Source organism: Phodopus roborovskii, unplaced genomic scaffold (assembly GCF_943737965.1).
Source record: "Phodopus roborovskii unplaced genomic scaffold, PHOROB, whole genome shotgun sequence".
NCBI classification, from domain to species: Eukaryota; Metazoa; Chordata; class Mammalia; order Rodentia; family Cricetidae; genus Phodopus; species Phodopus roborovskii.
Genome location: NW_026125620.1, coordinates 78,936 through 86,176, shown reverse-complemented (window position 1 = coordinate 86,176; position 7,241 = coordinate 78,936). Strand labels below are relative to the sequence as shown.

Here is a 7,241-nt window from a genome sequence, read left to right as displayed (position 1 = left end):
GTCAGTGCAAAAGTAGAGGTGGTCACATCAGCTTTTCAACAGGAGAAATTTCTCTGTGGCATCAGAAATCAGAAGGCTGCACCAAGTCTCCTGATAAACTAATGACTATTAAAACAAAACAAAAACTAGAACAATCTTTATGAACTTACTAGATGCCACTTCCTTATATTTAAACATCAACTTTGATTATGCTAAAAGCATGATCAAAAACAATGAGGTTATTTGTAGTGGGATATTCACATTGTCTCTTTCTGTGGCACTGACCATGCCCATTGTGGGGTGGAGCCAGGGGCAGAAGGAACCTGTGGAAGGAGTTCTGAGGAGGAGCAGGGGGAACACTCTCTTGCTGATGGGTCAAGGAGAGGAGAGCATCTGGTGGAACTTGCTGGTGTTCATCTGTCTAAGTTGTAAGTTATTTCTCCCTGAATAAACATCTATTCGGCCTATTTGTTTATCCTCATCCTTATTTGACCACAATATCTGGTGTCAGAAGTGGGATACGAACACACGCCTCCATTCACTGACCACGCCCATTGGGGGTGGAGACACAGAAGGAGACAAAGTGAATATCCCACTACAGTTATTGTTTTTTTCTTTGACAAAGTTCATTTTGTATAAATCAGTTGCATCTTGCATCAGCATTTGTTCTCAAACTATGAGGTTCTGTAAGAACTGAGAACATATAATTGTAGGGTTACTCCTGCATTATATGCACACTGATTCCAAGACACTAACGCATATAACTTAGCAATGAAAACACTCGATACAAGCGATTTATACGCAGGAACTCCGGCAAGTTAAACCAACAGAATTATAGCTGCCATAAAACTGTATCTATTTCCTACGAGGTGTAGGCTTCAAGTCACTGAGTTAACATTCAAATCTCATATCCATAGATTCATTCAATCTTTTGTTATCATTTGTACTGGCAGCTAAAAATGTCTGTAAGGAATAAGGTTTTTCCTCCTGCTGCCAGCCTTGTCCCGCCGCTGCGCCAGCCCGAATTAACACACTGATACTCTGTATTTGATATTATGCTGTTGGTCAGTTACTAGTTTCTTATCGGCTAGCTCTGTCTTAAGTATTAACCCATTTCTATGTATTTCCAAGTGGTCTTACCTAGAGCAGATGAAAGGCGGTTCTGTTTTCTCCAGACTCTCCATCTTGACTCCTCTTTCCTACTTCCCTCTATCCTCCTTGTCTCCTAGTCCCTCCTATCTTCCTTCCCTATTGGCCAACAGTGCTTTATTCATTAACCAGTATGAGAAACATATATACATAATGGCATCTCCCATTATCTCCTCTTTTCTGTCTAAAATGAAAAGAAGTGTTTTAACCTTAACATAGCAAAATATATAGCACAACAGTTACCAAGTAAGAATCACAGTTAACAATAATTAGTCCATTAACATTTAGCATGATTTGAAGAAAACATTCCATCACCTATCCTATCTTTGTGTGTCTAAAGTCCTATATGTACCTAATCTTTAAGCTTAACTAAGGAACACTATAACCATAACTATCTGTCTTCAACTCCATCAAAGACAACAGAAGGATAATATATAAACTCTAGAAATGACGGAGACATCTCGCCTTGTCAGTCACCTGAAGTTCTTCTGTAATCTTCCATCTTCAGCCCATATTCCATAGTGTGTCTGGAAGACTCTTCAGTAAAGCAGGAAACTTTAAACTGTCTTCTTGTACTGGCAATCCGTCAGTAATTTTTCTCTGTCTGGCACTCTTCCATGAAGCAGGAACTCTGCAGCAATTTCCATCTTGAATCAGAAGTCACTTTTTTGTGGGTCGTGAAATTCCAGTTTATACAGCATAAAGTCAAACAGTCCAGACAAGAGCAGTATCTTGTCCAAATGGCTAGTCTTGCCATACTGAAAGCAAACTTCATAACCCATTTCTTCGGTGTCCATCTTCGTTTCTGATGCAGGTGGTATTGCCCGGAGCAGTTATGTCTCACTGTCAAGAAAAAGCCTAAACCATTTTAAATGCCATATTCTGTAGGTCTTTGAAAGGTTTGAAGAATTCCTATCTCTCTCAAATATATCTCTGTGTATCTTTAAAAACCTAACTAACTTAACTCTAAGCTTTGACTATCCTAGGTAATTATTTATAATCTGTAATATATTATACATACATTATACATTACATTTATAAATGAGCTATATAAACACAATACGTAAACAAGAGGAGAAATATACATATCACAAAATTGACCTTAAATTTGGATCAATAAATGAAAATACATTCCAAAGCAAAGTAATCATATCTATACCATAATCCCCTTTTTGCCTTTAAAAACATATTGGTTGTGATCATTAACCATTTATGACCAACCCCATTAAAATGAAAACAAACATTTATAAACAATATTTTGGAATTTGGGTGTTGTTCTTTCCAAATTACTTCCTGCTGATAGGGGGCGCTGTCATAGGGATCCTAAGAAGATACAGAAATCCTGGCTGTAGTCTGCAAGGCTGGCTCGTTCAAGCTGTTTTAAATGTAGGATCACCTGGTATGCTGTTTCAGGGGGTCTGGCTTGCTCAAACCACATTAGTCTGGAAGGAATCCAGAGCTTTTCATTTTCTGTGGAAACAAAAATAGAAATCCTTTTCCCCAGTAACTTGTACTTGAACTTAAATTTTTGAGTCAAAGCATTTTTAAAATATATAAATTGGATTGATCCAGCACCATTTGTTTTAACAGTTGTAATTTCCTAAGCAGTCAAAAGATACAAAGACAATATAACACCATATAGTAACCAGATTCTCTCTGAGCTTTTCATCTTTATGTGGCTTTATTATTACTCTGTTTCTTTTACATTTTATTTTTTGAGGCAGGGTTTCTCTATGTAACTCTTATCTGTCCTGGAATTTACTCTGCATACCTGGTTTACTTTGAAATGACAAGAGATCTGCTTACCTCTGTCTCTCAAATTCTGGGATTAAAGTTGTGTGCCACCACACCCAGTTCCTCTTTGTCTTTTTAATACCATTTAATTTTTTCCCTATGTCTATGTATATTTTAAAACACAATGAAAACCTTTAGACGTTTTTCTTAATATGATTTTGTCTTTACTGTAAATGTTTATATTTTTCTGGCCATGAGTCTTTTATCTGGTAAACAACAATATTGCTGAAATGAAAGTCATATTTTTCCTGCTGTGGTTTACCAAAGATGGTGGCAGGTACTTTTTCCACCAGCACTGAAAGTTGTACCCACGGCCTTGGTCTGCACTGTCATTCAGCAAACATGCTGCCGGCTTGGAGATGTGGTCGCTGCCATTGCCATCTCTCATACACAGCAATACATTGTTAGCTGCGATTCTATAAAGCCATGTGGTTTTTTGCGGCTTTTGCTGAGTCAGGAACCTTCCCTTAAAGGAGCCGCGCAAATATCTAATTGTCTCTCACAAAGCAGAGTCCAACCAAGAAAAATACTGCTACCAAAAAACCTTGTTTGTCTCTGTTCTAAAACCTTTTTAAGCTTTTGTTAAATTTTAAGTGGGCACCATATGTAAGGAGTGTGTTTTTTTTTTCTCCTGCTGCCAGTCTTGTCCTGCAGCCGCACCAGCCCCAATTAACACACTGAGACTCCGTATTTGATATTATGTTGTTGGCCAGTTACTAGTTTCTCATCGGCTAGCTCTGTTTTAAGTATTAACCCATTTCTATGTATTTCCATGTCGTCTTACCAAGAGCAGAGGAACTGCGGTTCTGTTCTCTCCAGACTCTCCATCTTGACTCCTCCTTCCTAATTCATCTATCCTCCTTGTCTCCTAATCCCTATTATCTTTCTTTCCTATTGGCCAACAGTGCTTTATTCATTAACCAGTATGAGAAACATATTTACATAGTGGCATCTCCCATCAAATGTCATTACTGGGGACCCTGTGACATTGGTACACTGGTACTGGTACTTGTGTTGCGCACAGCATTGCTGGTCACATTAACGCCCAATGTGAGTCTGCTCTGCTCCAAGGCCTTTGCTGGAACAGCAAATGCCTCCAGCTTTTTCTCCCCATTGGCCATGTAGGAGTTCTGGCAGACACAACATCTGCAATGTACGCAGGCTCTCTGGTTAGAGTAACAACGCCAGCACTGTCTGCTGCATGTAAGATTACTTGGATTTTGCATATCATGCCCACATTTACATCCTTTCCTTCCCTGAGGCTTTTTGTACACAGTCATGGTAGGACTTCCTGGCATGGCATGATGATTAAGAATCTTTGCCTTTCCTGCCTTGTCTTTTTTAAGAATACCGGGTTTGGGTTTAGAGTGGGATTTCTAGGATCCATGTTCATGACTATTTTTCATGCTTTTAGTAGATAAAAGTACACTTTTGGTGGTCTTGGGTGTTATGCCTCCATTGGAAACTGTAGCTATAGGTTGAAGGATGATTTTCCTTTCATGCTTCACCGTCACAGGAGCAGAAGCCCCAAGTGTTGTGCCTCTGATAATGGTAGAAATTGGAAGTGGCTGAACTTTTTCACTGTCAATTTCAGATCTGGTTCTTTTTCGATTCAACTTTGCTACCTTTGGAGTTGCTGCTGTACTTGCAAACACATGAGGTGTAGGGCTGGTAGACATAAAAATATTATGGTTAAGAGACTTGCAAGAAAGCTTCAAAAAAGTTTCATTGGATACAGTGGCTTCCAAATTTGTATACAAATTAGGACATCTAACTTCTGTATTTGAAACAGTCTCCAAACTGCGGATTACTTCCTCATCACTCAGCAAAAAAGAGTCACCAGGTTTTGTCTCTTCACTGAAACTCCAGATATCAATAACTGTGGAGCACAAATCAGTGGTTACCATGTCACAGACAGGTGACAGGCTCTCAGACAGGTCCTCAGTTTTTATATCAACAGTATTACACATGTCCATCATATTTGGATGTTCAGGTGAGGAGATATTTATACCAAATCTATCTATTGAAAGTCCTTTGTAATTAGGCAAACCATTGACAACAGAACTGTCAATAGCAATGCTGAGGGTGCTTTCAGACGTTGGAGATAAATTAGCATGGGGATCTGCTGTGGGTTATAAGGTTGAAGGTAAAGGGGAATGTGTCAAACACAGAGTGAAGGATGAGTCTGAAGGTTTCTCTGTGTCCTCACAAAACAATGATCCTTCATTGAGTAAAGCTAAAATATCAGAAGAACAGTCAACTGCTTCTCTTATGTCCTGTGCCAGTCTTGTCTGGGTTATATATTCACATAGTTTCTTGTAGCAGTTTACTAGGATGATTAACTGCTTGTTTTCCTCAAAGTGCTCATAGTCTATGCACCAGCTACATGAAGGATTCATCATCATTTTCTTGCCTTTACAAGTTTTGCAGACATAGTGTTGACAGGTGGATTTGGTGGGTGCAATAGGATCTTGTAGCAAATGTCCACAAACACAGCAAGAGAGGGACTGTCACAAGTAAGGCAGGATACTGATAATCTCTTGAAATGCCTTGGGGTCTCCAGGGTCATGGTTGAGCACTAGGCGGTTGGCGGAAATGTAGAGAGCAATAGCATTCACGGGGTTCATTGCCAAAACTTGAACACCAATGGCTCTGAGTTGAAAAAAAAATTCCGGATGCAAGTTTCTAAGCAGCCAGGGAACAATGGTGAGTTTACAACTATTAGAAGAAATCTGAGCTGAACCACTGGCAAAGAAGCAACTAAAATCCATGCAAGTGTGCAAAGCTAAAGCTTCCTCCCACACATGGGGCCTCGGTGCCCCTCCTCTGTCCCTTAGTCCTGCAGACCAAAGAGAGAGGAAACTAGTGAGCAACCAGCTTTCAAGTTCAACCAAGGTGGCCACAGATTGTATGATCTGGCCTGGAATGGCACTTGGTTTAGCCCTGTAGCTCTCCTGGTGGCCTGGGCTCGAGCAGCATATCTGGCAGCAGATGCACCACTGGATGGAGCTGCAGAACATCAGTATGGACCTGATGGGTTCCAGGTGAACACCCATATCTCCAGCCAGGGGCCCTTACTCCATTGCAGTGCCTGCAAAGAGGCAGTGGTATGACAAGGACTACCATGCAGGAGTCGAGTGCCAGGAGCTTAGGCAGTGGTGGGTGTGGATGCTGTAATCTTGCAATGCATTCTGTGCCTCAAGCAGGAGGAAAGAGGCCCCTGCCCAAAAGGGAGACCCAGGAGAAAATGCATGGGCCCAAGGTTCTATGAGTGGGCAGAAAACAGGCCCAGCTAGCAGTGGCTCCACCACTCATTCCTAGGTTCCAAACTCAGGATCACCATCACAAGTGCAGGCCACTAACAGCCCCAGCCCACTCACAGCCCTGCCATATTTTCAGAACTGCACTGATGACTCATCCCAGCTCTACTGCCACTGTCACTGCCTGCTGAGCCATGGCTTAGGTGAGTTCACCACGCCAGGCCACCACCACAGCCCAGCAAAGAGGTCCTCTGCAGTCCCCTCCCTTGGGCCTGGACACCCTCACCTTCACTTCATGCACAGCTCTACCTCATTTGGGCACATACTGCTCTGGTTGTGGTGGATGGTGCAGTGCTTCAGGTCTGTCTGGTATCCTAGAACAGAGCATGCTTAGTGCAAGCCTCACGCTCTTCCTCAGGTGCTCTCAAATTCTCAAATTCTCTCTCTCCTAGGTTGTATGGGTTTTGGTGGATTGGTTAGAAGGCACATTGTCACTTCACTTGGGCTGTCCCTGTAGTGCACTGTGGTGCAGGTCCCAGGGTCCCAGGGCACTTCCCCATGTCTCGCTGCCTTGAGATCATTACCTCAAGGGGCAGAGACATTGTTATCCTTGAGACTCTGATGTGGCTACCCCTAGCTAGCATGGGCAAAGCATGCTTTCAATCCCTCCCCCCAACCCCTCCAACTTCCTTTCCATCTGCTTCCCCTTTCACCTGATTTGTCTCTAAAAGCCCCCTCCATGCCTTCATGGAGCTACCGACTGGCCCATGCCATGTGCAACACACCTCTCAACTCTTATTCCCCTGCCCGATAATGTAGCCTTTCACCATTAATAGTGCACTTTGACAGTCCATTTAGAAAACCCTATAAACACATTAGCCCATGCAGACCATCCCTGCCTGCCTAGCTGCAACCCTTTCCCCCATGCACAACCCCCAATCAAACATGAGCACACTGCTCATGACGTGCTCTCCACTTCTGGCTCCTAGAACAGGACATGCTCAGTGAAATCCTCAAGCTCTCTCTGCCCCTCCCACACGTTCTCTCAAATTCTCTCTC

At 42.3% G+C, this 7,241-nt stretch overlaps 1 pseudogene; it reads right to left on the bottom strand.

The window, feature by feature from the left end:
* Window positions 1–870: 870 nt before the first annotated feature.
* LOC127217084 (E3 ubiquitin-protein ligase MSL2-like) lies at window positions 871–5,549 on the bottom strand (annotated as a pseudogene).
* Between the last annotated feature and the right edge of the window lie 1,692 nt (window positions 5,550–7,241).